Here is a 16034-nt window from a genome sequence, read left to right on the forward strand (position 1 = left end):
GTTTGCTCTAAAAGTTTTGTTCTGATGGATACTTTTGCTAGCAGATTCCTCACCTCTTGAATCCCTTCAGATGCCAGTCTGCATCTGAAAACTTTGCAGAAACTTTCCTGTGCCATCAGGTCGTGCTATGATACTCTCACCTTCGGAAACCACACAGGTCATGGCGTCACTTAGATGAACAAACTACTACACTTGCGCACTGACATAGTTTCCTTTTTTCTCACGCCCTTCAACACCGATCCGGAGTTGCTCCAAAGTGTTCATTATGAAGAAATGTCCCCTTCTAAGTTCACGGTCTTCCAGAGATAACACTCTTGTTGCAGGTAGCTATTGTTCTAAAATCCACACAGTATCTGCTTATGGTCCCTGGGCCATAAGCACGACTCTGTCATATGAGAAATGCAGACACATGCATGCTAAGGTCATCCAGGAGGCAAAACTCTTCATGGTGTGGGCTAGTGATGAATATGTGGGTAAGAGACATTGTTCCAGTTTCCGCTCTCTGTACCGCTGTGGCTTACCTTTGCTAGTCAAGTCTTCAAAGGAGGCTGCTAAGATGAGTAGACAGAGGCCTGCCAAAAATGGTGCACTAGAGGCACAGAAAGGATGTTAAATTAAAGAAACATCAGTGCTCCATAGATGTTGGCATGGGGTACTTTAATAAATAAAGAATCATACGGACCCCATCCACAAACAGTTGAGGACTGGCTGTGCCTGGTTTCCTGGAAGGCAGAAAGCCAGATTGCTGCTAATCCACACAACAGTGGCTGGTTTTCTCACCCTGGTATTTTCTAGAAGACACCTTAGTGACAGGAGCGAAGCTGCAATCCCCACCAGCCCTGCCTAAAGTCTTCCGTGCGTCACATTAACTATATATCAAAAGTCAAATACCACTGTAGAAAACCAGTTTGTAGAAGAAACTTATTGGGGCATTTCTAGTTCTTCAAAATGACTGTCGTGATAAAGAAATCTTCATGTGAACCCAGTTGTTATATATTGCATATTGACATGTGTGTTAGGCTGATCAGACCTTCACGAGTAACACCATGGGTTTCTTTAGTGTAGTTATAGGTCATGCCTGTCAGCATTCCAGCTCCTGCAGTATTCAGGTCATCTTCTGCACCTTTTGTCTTTTCAATGAGAACACCGAATGCACAGAAAAGTAAGGCCAGAGACCCCCCAGGTGTTCGCCCAAAGTTCTTGTCTCATCACCATGTTAAAAACCTGTACACTTCTCTATTTGGACATGGACATGCTATGAGTATCCTGCAACCCCATTCATAATCCATTCAGTGCAGCAAACCCAGTGCCTTTTATGCAGCATCCTCCAATAGTGATAAAAGCCATTCCAAAACTGCTGTGCATTTTGCTAGCTCGTGTGGGTAAAATAAATTCCTCTGTGTCCTGCACAAGGTATCTGGGATTCATGTTTAAAGAGGGAGACGGGGTTTGTTCCAGTTAACTACACCCCTGCCAGATCCTTGTGAGAGTACCGGGTTCCCACCAATCAGACCGCTGCAGCTTCCCAAATAATTGGGCCCACCAGTGTCCATGTTGCTGATATGTCTCATTCATGTCAGGACGTTTACAGCTTACCTCTAGCTCAGCAGGGACATACTGTAACTAGCCCCATGCCTACTAGGAATCAGACCTGGAGCTAAATGGCCAAGAAGAAGATTCATTACTGATGGAATGGAGCAATATGTTCAGCAGGATGGTTGAAGGATGTGATACATTTTCTATAGAGGAGCTGATACAAATGCTACAGACTTACTGCAGAGATGGAGAGAAGCTGAACACTTCTGGATTCGGAGCACACAAAAGTAAGGGAGCAAAAAAACTTAGCAGGCACAAAAGGGGTAAACTGAAAACATGATAAACACTAAGAAGCTGAGAGAACAAGCAGGTACTGATCTAGTGCCTGCACTGCCTTTTTAAATTCAATGCCCTGCTAGGCCCCAGAAGTTCTGCTCACAACCCAGAAGTGAGAACTTGCCTAGCTTCCATGTACATACGTTCTTTTGAACTTAAGGAAAGATCTAACTCCTGTATGCCTGAGTAAAGTGAATATGCAGGCACGATTTTTTCAGACAATTGTCACAGTATCCCTTTGTTGTTCCCATACCAAAGTTTGTGGCTTCATACTCCGTTGACTTCAAAGCTGGACCTTGTGATACCTGAACCAGATTTGACCCAGATCAGGGCATGAATTCTTATGATCTTCTTCCTGCTTTTCCTTCACCTGGCTCTGATCCTGTGCAAAACATGGCCTTTATCCAAGTGATACTGGCCTTCTTCCCCAGAAACTCCACCTGGCTCCCTCTGGAGCCATCAGGGTCCTTGACTGAGCTCCAGCCACCAGTTCCAGGCTCCAGTCGCACCTGCTGAAACTCTGCATGAAGTTGTCCTAATGTTGACTGTACCGATCCCTGCCCCGAAGGCCTTGTTGGTTCCCACACCATCTGCAGTTTTCAAAACTGTTGCGTCTGAATAATGTTCCAAAGACTAAGGTCATTCTGGTCCGGTTTAGACATGGGTCACAGCAGTTACAAGCATTTGCCTTGCAGCAAGTATTTTGGCAGGCTTAGTGGAGCTCTTTGGCTCAGATTCGGTCTCCTTTCTGATGCTGAACATAGTCTGTCATGATGAGAGCAGTGAGGTGGGCCATCTCCTCTCTCCCCCACCCCACTGGTGATAACTACAGAATGCTAGTGGCCTGAACATCTTTCGAGAGGTGTTCCTTGATTGTCCATTCTTCTCCTACTGAGAAAGTTGCCTCATTAACGGTTGCTCCCCTACAGTAAGGCATTGATGTACCGCATCTTAGCAGCATGAGAACAGCCTGCTTCTGCCCCTGTGGTAAACGACCCATTCGCCCAACATCAGCCCCTGAGAACCCAAAGTTTGTGGCATCCCACCCCCTCCCCAGAGAGTCTTATGGTTCAGGCATCCTCTTTCTCCATGCAAAAGCCTGACTTCTTCCGAGCTTCTCCTCTTGATAGAGACTCAAAGAAAGTTGAGGTAATGAGAAAAAAGTATTTTCCTCTAGGACCCATGCCCTTCACTCATGAATGCAACATGCTTCTTGGCCCACTGCTCTGATGGCTTGTGGGAAATAACACAGTTGGTCATATCAAATCTTCCCAATAATCTATGTGACCATATTGTGAAGGCTGTGTGAGATAGGCAGGATGCGGCGAAACAAATGTTGTGTACCTGATTGAATATTGTGTATTCAGTGACTAGGACCTTGAGCTCTTCCATTACAAACCACTGCTACACTGGATTCCCAGATACGCACTTCGATGGTGCTCGTTCTTTTAGCAAAAAAGTGGACTTTGCCCTAAAATACGTCAAGCAGGAACAAGTCATGGTCCAATCTCTGGGGCTGTTGAAAGTTAGGCTGAAAACCGTCAACATTATCGGCGCCCTCTTGCTCTCCTTAAACCTTTTGTGCGCGTAAAACAGCCGCCATTTTGAACACCATGGCTTCCCTGCTCTCGCCGAGAGCCAGCGTGCCTCTCTCTCCCTCCTAGCTTCACTGGCAACCCCCTGCTTGCACCTGCCTTGAGTCATAAACCCCTCTTCGGCGCTGCTCTCCCCCAGGCCCTCATCCTGTTCCCAATGCGACACCTCCCTGCCTCCCTTCATGATCTCCGGCCCTTTGACGAAAACCCCTTTGCCCCGTGTGCCCGATTGTCTTCCCCGTTCCCAGGCCGACACCTAGCTCTGCCGATACCAACCCCTTGCCCCTCCCCATACAATAGAAAGCTTCCCTCCTCAAAGGACCCCCGAGATGATCAAAGCCCCCCATCCCACGAGATCCGATCGAAACCCGCACACTCCGTGAATCGGCGGAATACCCAGCTGTGCGATGATCATCACCTGTTGTGAACGGGGCGGGGACTTCCACTGTAACCTTGCGTGGGAACGGGCTGGGAAGGGAGGATTCTGAGGATGTCTTTCCGTACATCAAAGTATCAACGAGAATGTGTTACATGTAATAAAGAGATAAACCTGTGTATAAGAGGCCAGGCCTCGGGGATGCAGTTAGAGCACCTCAGAACGATACCTTCTGTCCGTTTCGTTGTGTTCTCCTCCGGAGAAAATAAAAACCTTGTTTCCTGTCTTCCAGTCTCCAGCGCCTGCCTCTTCAATAGTTTAACTTCTTTGTGGGTTCAAGAGGCGACACCGCCGGGCAAATACTTAAGGATCTTATATTCTGGTTGGTAGTGCCCCCCAGTTGTATTTTTCCACAATTGGCGTCCCAAGCGTGGGGCCCATCAGCGACCCATGGATCCAGTGGGAGAGGTCCTGACGACAAAGTGAACGACTGCAACGATCGGGAACGCGTCTGTCCGATAGACCCTCGTCTGACAGCCGATCATCCGAACTTCACTGGTTCCGAACAGACCTCTCTCGAGTGATCTACGGTCCTGACTGGGAACCATCAGGAGTGCCGCGAGGATAACGAAGAAGAGAGGACGATCGGGCGCTGGATTCGGAAGTCAGGAAACTGTCCATGCGGTCCGGGTAAGGTCGTGTTACCACGACAAGTTGCGAAAAAATTGCTTGATTGCTTGTTTGTTAAATACTAGTATTGCTCTTTTTGTTTATTTGGAGATTCACTGTCTGCAAACGGAGAAACAACAGGCTCTCTCTTTGCAAGCAGTGGAGGATAGGTAGGGCAGACAACCGTGCTTATTTTTCTCCCCCACTCAATAATCACCTGAAACTGAACTGTTGTTCACAAACTATTGTTTCCTGGAGATTCCCTGTCTGCAAACAGGGAAGAGACCACCCTTTTTGCAGATAGTGAAAAGGGTAGGTAACGCAGATCTTTGCGGACCTACTCATTCTCCCCATTGTTATTTATCGGTCTTTTGTTATCTTGATCTATGAGGGATTCACTGTCTGCAAACGGAGAAACAACGGGCTCTCTCTTTGCAAGCAGTGGAGGATAGGTAGGGTAGCAGCCGTGCTTATTTTTTTCTCCCCCACCCAATAATTGCTTGAAACTGAACTGTTGTTCGCAAAACTATTGTTTCCTGGAGATTCCCTGTCTGCAAACAGGGAAGAGACCACCCTTTTTGCAGATAGTGAAAAAGGTAGGTAACGCAGATCTTTGCGGACCTACTCATTCTCCCCATTGTTATTTATTGGTCTTTGGTTATTGTGATCCATGAGGTATTCACTGCCTGCAAACAACGTAGAATAGAAATATTCTGTCTAGTCTTTGCACCTAGTGATAAGATAGGCAGTGCTGACTTTTTAGTCCCTCGTTACGAGCCGTCATGTCTGTCTTCTCCCCACTGATGAGTAGCCTGTTTAGCCCGGACCGCCTATTAGAGATGGACCATCCAGCCCCGCTGGAAGGCACCCCTAATAAGGACATGTTCATGAAGCATGGATTGACCGCTATAGCCTATAGTAAACTATGGCATAAATATACAAAAAAGGGTCAAGAAAGTCAATGGCCCCTGATAGGATCCTTCGATGATGATAAAATAAAAACGCTAGAAACCGCCCTGTGTAAAAACAAGACAACACCTACTATGCTTGACAGCTTCGGCATGTGGCGAAAAGAAACTGAACAGCGTAAAAAGAAAACTGAGAGTAGGTTGGAAAAAGAGCTGCAAAAAGCAGCCCACCTAGCTGCTCAGAAACTAAAAAAGGAGATAGAGGAAAGAGAGAAAGCTAAACAGAAACTAGAAAGGGAAACGCCAAGCCAGTGTCCGGTTAGAACCCCCTCCATGCTCTACCCTGACTTACCCTCGAAACGACAAGCCAATGAGGACCTGCTGTTAGGTCCTCCTATCATCTACATGCCCCCTCCATATGCCCCTTCTCAACCCTTGGCGCAGCACGCGCCACCCCCAGGTACAAGCGAAGGTACCGCCACAGCGTCGGCCCCAATAGCCTCTGTGCCAGCCGAACCCCTTGTATTAAAACCCGCATCAACAACAACGTTAGATGACCATGAGACTCGAGGGGCTGGCCCTGCAAGAACAAACAGACTAGACAAGGATGAGCGAGCGGGGATCGACAAAATAGCGAGGACACTGGTAGAAAGGAAGGATGATGAAGAGTACATCACAGATATGTTCAGCTCGTATACAGGGAGTCACAGACGACATTTTACCGTACGACTGTGTTATCATGTCTTGAATGCATACGAGGACCGATATCGAGACAAAGGTCCCGAGAGCCTAAGGACTCTGTACCGGAAGGTCGATATCGGGGATGAGGGCGAGTGTGATGTGTCGGACCTCCTTACGCGTACGCTTGAGGTTTTCCGCCACCTCACTGAACGAAAGCCAGGAGCTAAATCCGCAGCCCCCGTAGTGACCGAACCACCAACCGAGCAATCTAACACCATGATGCCGATACGTGAGGCTGCCCCTTACTGGGTTCCCCCTCGAGGTACAGGGACTCACGATGATGCAAACAACCAAGATGCAAAGGGAAGGGTAGTATACAACTGGGTCTACCAGCCATGGGACCGGCAAGAGATACTGACATTCCGGAAATCTCTACCCGACCTACGTAAAAACCCCACTGCCTTCTATACTGAATTAGGTACAGCCCTGGGTTCAACGATCATGACCCTGGCTGACATCGACTTGTTCTTCGGGTTATGTCTGCCAGCTGATGTGTGGAAGCAAATCCGGAAAGTCGACCACCTTGAGCTGTTCGGACACACCTGGTCACAACTCGATGACTTGGACAAACAACGGGGACCAGGACAAAAGCCGTTGAAATCCATTCTAGACCTCCCAGATAAAATCGTAGAGAAATTAAAAACCCTAATCCCAGAAAAGAAAGTGGACTGGTCGATAGTAACAGCCTGTCGCCAAAAACCCCAGGAGGATGTATCGGAATACTTCTCCCGGTTTGAAACGGTGTTCTCCGATTACAGCGGCCAGGACATGACCACTGCAACCGGACACCATCTGTTTGTCCAGAATTATGTTAAGGGCCTATCATTGGACATCTCCCAGAAACTACAGGCCAGCGAGAGTAGTTGGGCAGCCTCCAAACCTACAGCGATTCTCCAAATGGCCCAATATTATGAGCATCAGAAAAATGAAAACGATAGGGCGACAGAGAAAAAGAAGAAAGACTTAAAAGAGAGGGTGATGATTGCCAAACTGCAAGGGGTGACTATAGGACGAGACCAATACCGGGGAAACTACCAGACAAACGTCCCTAAGACTGCATTTCCCCAGGACCGCACTCTGACTCCCTACAGTGGACGCACAGACCTTAGAGATGACCAGTGCGCTTTCTGCAAAGGGACTGGCCATTGGAAATCCCAGTGCCCAGTTCTCCTGGAAATGATCAGGAACAGAGACCCCAGGGATGTAGCAAACGGACCGAGACCTAAGGGACCACAACGAGGGCCCCCAAATGACGCGACTAATGACAGATCAAGCAGACCAAATACGTTCGATCGACCCAGACAGAACCAATATCAACAATCTGACTATGACGACACTCACACCTTTGCATAGGACAGCCAAGGGCGAGGGAGGGATCCAGTCGAGCTCTATGTTGACCAGCAGGGCCCTTATGTCACTGCTAAGGTCCTGGGTACCAAGTCTGCATTTCTGGTAGACACTGGCGCAACACGTAGTGCGTTATCTAAACGACTGATTCCAAGGGCACCCTTGTCTGGCTCACTCATAACATCGACAGGTTTCGATGGAACGCCCTCCACCAACCCTTTGTCTGCCCCGATTCTCTTTGACGTAGAAAACAACACCACCGACACCACGTTCTTGCTTTCCTCCAATAGCCCTGACGCCATTATGGGACTTGACTTACTGAAACACTTCCGAGCGACGATTAGGTGTTCTCAAGATGGAGTTCGAGTGTTTCTTTACGACAACCCCGTTCTGCTTAGACATTGTTCCCCCCGACACATGTTTTCCATCACCGACGTCGACGCGTCCCTGCTTGACACTCTACCTCCGTATCTGTGGGCCAAAGCGGATTCGGACGTAGGGCGTATGTTAATTGACCCAGTGCACATTACTGTCCGACCAGACGCAACACTCCCAAAACTCCCACAATATCGGATATCGCCAGAGGGCGAGAAGGCATTGGTAATGATTATCCAGTCACTGATAGACGCAGGAGTGGTAGAGGAAGTGGTTAGCAACGTTTGCAACAGCCCTATCTTGCCCATTATCAAGAAGCAGGGAGAGGGAGATGAGAAAGCATACCGTTTCATCATCGACCTCCGAGAGATCAACAAAGTGGTGGTACCCCAGTACCCTGTGGTCTCAGACATCACCACCATCCTGACCTTGATTCCATCCACTGCCACCACCTTTTCCGTCATCGACCTCAAGAACGCATTCTTCTCCATCCCCATCCACCCAGACAGCCGATATCTCTTCGGCTTTACCCTAAAATCCCGCTCATATAGGTTTTGCCGAGCCCCTCAAGGCTACACGGAGAGCCCTAGCATCTACAGCCAGGCCCTCAAAAGGCAACTAGACCAAGTCCGGTTACCCGACGGGGTGGTGTTGGTACAATATGTCGATGACATCCTTTTGGCAGCCGACACCACCCCTCTAGCGGTTACCGCCACCATTCAACTCTTGCACTTCCTTGCGGAAAATGGCCACAAGGTCTCCAAGAAGAAGTTGCAATTCTGCCTACCCCAGGTCACTTACCTGGGCCACCTTCTGTCCAAAGATGGAAGGAAACTCACCCCTGATCGAATCCAGACCATTCTAGACACCCCTGTCCCTAAAACCCAGAAGCAGGTTCGCTCCCTATTAGGCCTCACCTCCTTCTGCCGACAATGGTTGCCAAACTTCAGCCTCGTTGTAAAACCACTGCTCTCTCTCCTAAACAAAGACGTCCCTTTCCCACTCCCTTGGACTCCTGAGTGTCAAACTTCCTTCACGGAACTACGAGATGCCCTTTGCTCAGCCCCTGTCCTGGGTACCCCTGATTACAGAAAGCCCTTCTCCCTTTTCACTCACGAAAGGGAGGGGTGCGCTTTATCTGTCTTGACCCAGGCCATCGGTCCTAAACAACGACCGTGCGCTTACTTCTCTGCCACTCTTGACCCTGTCGCCAGAGCCTTGCCTGCCTGCCTTCGAGCTGTAGCTGCTGCTGCAGTCTCTATCCGACAGAGCGAGGGGATTGTACTCTCGAATTCCCTCACGGTACTGGTACCCCATGCAGTCGACACCCTCCTGAACCAAACCAAGACGCAACACCTGACGAGTGCACGACTGACTGGATACAGATGCCAAGGCCTGAAATATGTACTCGTCGTGGTGTGCGCATTTAGCAAATGGGTGGAAGCATATCCAACCCGTGACAACACCGCTATGGCCACTGCAAAGGTCCTGTTAAAGGAGTTTTTCCCCCGTTATGGCCTCTGTCGCGTTTTATGGAGTGATAATGGCCCCCACTTTGTAGCCAACGTTATCCAGCTCATCCTAAATGGGCTGGGTATTAAACAGAAATTCCACGCAGTCTTCCACCCCCAATCTGCTGGGCTTGTCGAACGACACAATGCCACACTAAAGCTTAAACTGGCCAAAATAGTGGCTACGACGGGCCTGAAATGGCCAGACGCCCTCCCACTGGCATTGCTATCGATGCGCTCCACTCCCACCCGACATCACTTAACCCCTTATGAAGTTGTCTTCGGCCGACCCATGAGCGTCTGGTCTGCCCCGAAACCAACTTCCATTCATGACGTTCCGGATGTCCTAATGTCTGATTATCTGTACAAATTGACTGAAACTTTGTCTGTCCTTCATCAGCAGGTGCAGCAGGCCATCCCCGATGCTTCCAGGGGTCCGGGCCACGCCATCCAGCCGGGGGACTTCGTGCTGATCCGAAATTTTCAGCGATCAAAGAGTTTGGAACCCCGGTGGACGGGCCCCTGGCAAGTGCTGATCACCACTCGGACCGCACTTCGAGTGGAGGGGAAGAAACACTGGCTGCACGCTCATCACTGCAAAAAGGTCTCTCCAGCCCTGGCCACGACAGACACCGTCAACACCCAAGAAGAGCTCCTGAACCAGGACCGACCATCGTTGAACTGCTACCCTGATACTGAGACACTTGAACTTTCAAAACATCCTGACCCCACTGTGCCATCTCGAGAAGGGTATTTCCTGCGTCGAAAGGAGGGAGCTTCGGCTAAGTAGGCCACGGACTAGGTTAGAGGATCTCAGAACGGTGACCCAAACTACCAAGGGTTACCTGGAGAGAAGCTAAAACTAAGTCTGTGGTCCTGCCCACTACCGAGCACCTTGAAGACGAAGATGATGGAAGCGCCAGATAAGAAGATGATGGAAGCGCCAAATAAGAAGCCGACGGAGACAGCAGGAAATACCCACTACAGAAATCCGAGAATAGACAGGCTCCATAGCTCAAAGACAATTGCACTCTTCATCGTAATTCTCCTCTGTTTTCTCCTCATGACTACGCTCTGGATTATGGAAGAACATGCACCTGCTCACGAAACATTCCTAACCACTGCTCAGCCTACCACCGTGAAGGAACATTATCTAATTTCGCTCTCTCCTCAACTAAGAGAGAGACGAAAGGAGTTTTGGAACAACTCTTTCGTGCAACTACTTCACCAGCACAATCTTGCCACCAACGCCACCAACTGCTGGATCTGTGGGTTGCTACCCCATGCCACTGGACATTCAATACCATTCATCCCTTCACCCTTCTCCGTCCACGGCTCCTGCCTTGCCTGGCTGATCCTCTTGCAAGAGAGCTATACGGACAATGCCACCTCCAGCAGAACTGCAGCACATTCTTCTCATGGGGCCGGGCGAAACAAGACAAAGACACACTTCTGCCCGCTGACCCCCAGCGACTCGATCCAAATGGACATCCCGGCCAAAGAACGAATCGAAATGCAGGTGTTCAACAATCCAACCAGACCCACCTTCTCCTATCTGCGGAAACGAACGGCTGCCACTCTGACTGTGGCCCTGACGGTCATCAACGTCACAGGCCACATGTGTGTAGAAGGACTTGGGACACAGCTGGTGGGTCGCAGCGCTTGCCGCTTTACCAGAACTTTGGACTCCACGGATCCACCTTCCTTTGTGTCATCCCCAAACATGTATTTCATCTGTGGCACGAAGGCCTACACCTGGCTCCCCAAAGGCTGGGGGGGCACTTGCTACATCTCCTTCGTCCTTCCTCCAACTTATGTGGCCCCAGCGAATCACCACAGACAAAAACGAGCCAAAGACGTCGAGCAAGCCGACTCAACAGGGGCACAGTTCCTCGATGCTATGAAAGGACTCGTCCCCCTCTGGGGCCCGATGGCAAACAGCCGTGCCATCCGACATTTGACTCAGGCAGTCGAGACAACCATGAACATCACAGCGGGCATCTTTGCCAACAACACTGCCGAGCTCCAAGCGGTCCGTTTGGTGGCTCTTCAGAACCGCCTCGTTCTAGATGTGGTTCTGGCGGACCGTGGAGGAGCATGCCGCATTATTGGGGCCAGCTGTTGTACATACATACCGGACAACTCACCCTCAGTGTACAAAGCCATCGAACATCTTCACAGACTCTCTTCGGAAGTTCACCAAGAGCAAGAAGAATGGTCGCTTGGTGGTTGGTTCTGGGACACCGTCAAAAGCTGGGGCTGGAGACTGCTCACCATTATCCTGATTCCCGTAGTTGTAATATGTGGCCTATGCTTAGGAATTCAATGTTTGCCACCTATGTGTTCCTTATGTGCGAGTTGTATTTTTCCCAAAACTGTGGACATTGGAAGCGAACATATGAGGGCATTGTATGATACCGAAGTTAGGAATTTGATGAAAATTGACATTGAGTAAGCAAGTTGGCTAGATATGTTGAAAAGGGAGGACTGTTGAAAGTTAGGCTGAAAACCGTCAACATTATCGGCGCCCTCTTGCTCTCCTTAAACCTTTTGTGCGCGTAAAACAGCCGCCATTTTGAACACCATGGCTTCCCTGCTCTCGCCGAGAGCCAGCGCGCCTCTCTCTCCCTCCTAGCTTCACTGGCAACCCCCTGCTTGCACCTGCCTTGAGTCATAAACCCCTCTTCGGCGCTGCTCTCCCCCAGGCCCTCATCCTGTTCCCAATGCGACACCTCCCTGCCTCCCTTCATGATCTCCGGCCCTTTGACGAAAACCCCTTTGCCCCGTGTGCCCGATTGTCTTCCCCGTTCCCAGGCCGACACCTAGCTCTGCCGATACCAACCCCTTGCCCCTCCCCATACAATAGAAAGCTTCCCTCCTCAAAGGACCCCCGAGATGATCAAAGCCCCCCATCCCACGAGATCCGATCGAAACCCGCACACTCCGTGAATCGGCGGAATACCCAGCTGTGCGATGATCATCACCTGTTGTGAACGGGGCGGGGACTTCCACTGTAACCTTGCGTGGGAACGGGCTGGGAAGGGAGGATTCTGAGGATGTCTTTCCGTACATCAAAGTATCAACGAGAATGTGTTACATGTAATAAAGAGATAAACCTGTGTATAAGAGGCCAGGCCTCGGGGATGCAGTTAGAGCACCTCAGAACGATACCTTCTGTCCGTTTCGTTGTGTTCTCCTCCGGAGAAAATAAAAACCTTGTTTCCTGTCTTCCAGTCTCCAGCGCCTGCCTCTTCAATAGTTTAACTTCTTTGTGGGTTCAAGAGGCGACACCGCCGGGCAAATACTTAAGGATCTTATATTCTGGTTGGTAGTTCCCCCCAGTTGTATTTTTCCACAGGGCTAGCTTCTCCGGCATGCAAGCTGCAAGATGAAGGGCTATTTCTGCATCTTCCCTTTCAGCCACATCATCCCTCACATCCTGTGCAACAATTCAATAAGCTCTTGCAGAGCTACAGGGGTTTGGTGGTTGAGGGAACACGTGCAGCCTGGAGAAAAATGTGTCCCTTCATTTGGAAATTAGGCATTCTGTCATGTTGGACCCGTTGGGTCCTGCGGAGTGTCAGCTAAAGCTGCTTCTTTTCCTTTGAGTACTTGCTTACTCCCATTCCCCCTCTCCCTTCAGTCACCTTGGACCACCATGCCTCTGTTTGCAGCAGGAAGGTGGTTCCTGAAACTGAAATAGGGCAGGGATACTATTTTTGTCATTTTCTTATTCCCCAGAATGATGGGTCTTCCGTTCCGTTCGGGACCTTTGTATACTGAACACATTAGTCTTTGTGCCAGAGCTGAAAGACTGGATGTTGTTCCTGAACTTGCCGGTCTCAGATTTTCTCATCCTGATCAAGAGGTTGCACTGGAGGTACTTGGGCTTGGTGGTGGATACAACCCATTATCAATTTACGGTCCTGTCTTTTGGGTTCATATCTGCTCTTCAGGTCTTTACAAAAGTGAAGTCAGTGGTTGCAGTACTTAGTTACAAGTTGGCATCTTGATATTCCTATACTTTGATGACTGTCTGCTGAGGGTGGCTCACCATAGCTGGTGTCAGACCACCCGCAGTACACAGTTGGTAATTAATTGTGCATAGTGCTATTGTGCAGTCTAAGATTTGCATAGTGGATGTTTTTTTAATACCTAGTAGTGGTGACAGCATTTTTGTATCCATGTAGTTTTGTACTTGGACGGCTGTCTCATAAAGGTGTCCTCTTTCACTCATGCAGTATTTTATTCCAGAACTTCTCCCTGTTCTATTAACTTAGCCTCAAAGTCAGCATGTGTAACTAGTTTACCAGTGAGCACGAACCTTGTTTCTAGAAGCAGTCTCCAATATAGTCACTTCTGTGCCACACAGTGTTTGCAGTATTGAAAGCTATAGTTCAAGAGATAATACACACTATGCAAAACAAGGTGCTTCCACAGATCATTTAATCCTGCAGGCAAAATGTGCATTTTTGCAGAATCAGGATCGGGATGCTTAGGGGGGACAAGCCCATCAATGGATTCTGATAGTACGTTTGTGGGAAGATAACAGTTGCATACCAGAAAGCATGAAAGGCATTAATATTGTGATCTGACCTCCAGAATGTTCCCTAAGGGACCTGCTTGAGACCACCTAGCAAGATATCACTGTGATAACAGATGCCTCCCTGGAAGGATGGTGCAATTATGCAGACCTTTTGAGAGACGTGTATCGTCTCAAAAAGGAAGCCCGCATTTATCAACCTGTTGGTTTTTAGGGTACTTCATCTAGCCATCAAAATATTCCTGCTTCATGGGATAAACATATGTGCGCCCATCAGAGAACGCAATACAATCACCATGTTTTCATACGAAAGTAGGTAGGGGCGATATCCCTAGTTCCCTAGTTCTGTCAAGAGATATGTATGTTGACTGTCCATCACACCATCTGGTTGGTTGCTGAAGTCCGTTAAAAAATACTACTAGTGAGAACTGGGCCAAGATACATACATTTAATGATCAACTATGGAGGTGCTCCTATAACCAATTCAAAATGCCACCACTTTTTTTTTGGTGTTGAAGCATTTTCAGAACGCATGTTGTGTTCCATGCATGTGTGCTATAGAGACACATGCTTTGCATACTTCTGCCATCTAGTGTTGGAGGTTTTTCTTCAAAAACGTCTTTCCTAGTCACAAGGTGAGGTGACTCCTCCTTCCGGTGATAGTGCGCATGGGCATTGACTCCATTGTTAGATTGTTTTTTCAGACATCGGTTTCAGATGTGTATTGCTGCGCTCCGGTTTGAAACTGTTCTTCGGGTTCCCCTCGGTGCTCAATACTCACTACCCTCGACTGTATTGTTTCGTACGCGTTTCCCACCTCTCCACGGATCTTTTCGGTCAATCCCGTCACAAAAACCGCAAGGCTTCGGTACCACCTCTGCCTTCTGGCAAGGTATGCACCGAGATGACATTTCCGATGCCCCACCTTCTGGCTCGGCTCCGAAACACCCAGTGAAGCCTTCTGGCTCTGGACCGAGTCGACACAAACCCTCTGCGGAACCAAAGCCCTCTGGTTCCAAGTCGAAATCTGGCTCGGAGCCAAAATCCTCGATGCCGAAAAATAAATCGCCTTGGGATCTGAAATCTTCTGCACCCAAAGGCCAGTCCATATCGGCACTGAAAACGCCGGCACCGAAACCGAAAGATATCCCTTTGGATCCAAATGCAGACATTGTTCCACCAAATATGGATCCCAAATAGAAGAGACTTTATATTAACCCAGAAACAGGTCATATTCATACCAAGCTGTCTCGTAAACAAAAGCTTCCTGATGAGGACAGTCATTACAAGATCCCTTTAAAAAAGAAGACTATTGGTACCAGCCCTTTTTATCCATCACCAGCCTCCTCTCCACCCACCTCTTCTCTGACTCGAAATCCTTTGCACATGACATCTCAGGATTCTCTACAATCTCAGCATGACGGGGATGATATTGATGAGGGGGGACACGCATTTACCATTAGATCCATGGAGGGATTACACAGTTGACCCTCCATTAGACAATGATTCAGACCTTTACCCTGCCAAGCTATCTCCACCTGAGGACAATGTATCTTATTAGTAACTCATTGCAAGGGCTGCTGAATACCATGGGGTAGTACTACACTCAGAATCCTTAGAAGAGGATTTTTTTGTTTGAGACATTAGGGTCCATACGCAGGTCAACACAAACACTCCCTATGCTTAAAAGTATGATGAGACACGCTGACGAAATTTTAAAGATCCTCTGCATGCACGTATCTTGACTCCTAGAGTTGACAAAAAATATAAAGCCTGACCAACAGATCCAATATTTATTAAGGGCCAGTTGCCACTAGACTCACTGGTAGTGTCCAATGCTCTCAAACCTCAGGGGATGCTCCTCCCCAGACAAAGAATCCAAACTAATAGATGTTTCTGGCAAACGCATAGCTGCTCAAGCTGCCAATCACTGGTGGATTACAAACACATAGGGCCTTTTGGCCACATATGACAGGGCAATCTGGGATGAAATGGAGCAATTGCTCGAATATCTCCCAGATGAGCATAATGCAAAAGTGCAAGATTTAGTAAATGGAGAAAAGCTCATTTCCAATTCTTCAATAAGATGTGGTCTAG

The 16034-nt window shown here is 48.7% G+C and overlaps 1 protein-coding gene and 1 pseudogene across 4 annotated transcripts in view; one reads left to right on the top strand and one right to left on the bottom strand.

Annotated features, from left to right (window-relative positions):
• The window catches only part of RAD17 (RAD17 checkpoint clamp loader component), a 564733-nt gene that overhangs the window by 485335 nt on the left and 63364 nt on the right, over nt 1–16034 (top strand). The gene's annotated exons all lie outside the window — the stretch shown is intronic.
• LOC144819107 (mitochondrial import inner membrane translocase subunit Tim23 pseudogene) lies at nt 944–1501 on the bottom strand (annotated as a pseudogene).

This window comes from Lissotriton helveticus, chromosome 2_1 (assembly GCF_964261635.1).
Source record: "Lissotriton helveticus chromosome 2_1, aLisHel1.1, whole genome shotgun sequence".
In the NCBI taxonomy this organism is placed as follows: domain Eukaryota; kingdom Metazoa; phylum Chordata; class Amphibia; order Caudata; family Salamandridae; genus Lissotriton; species Lissotriton helveticus.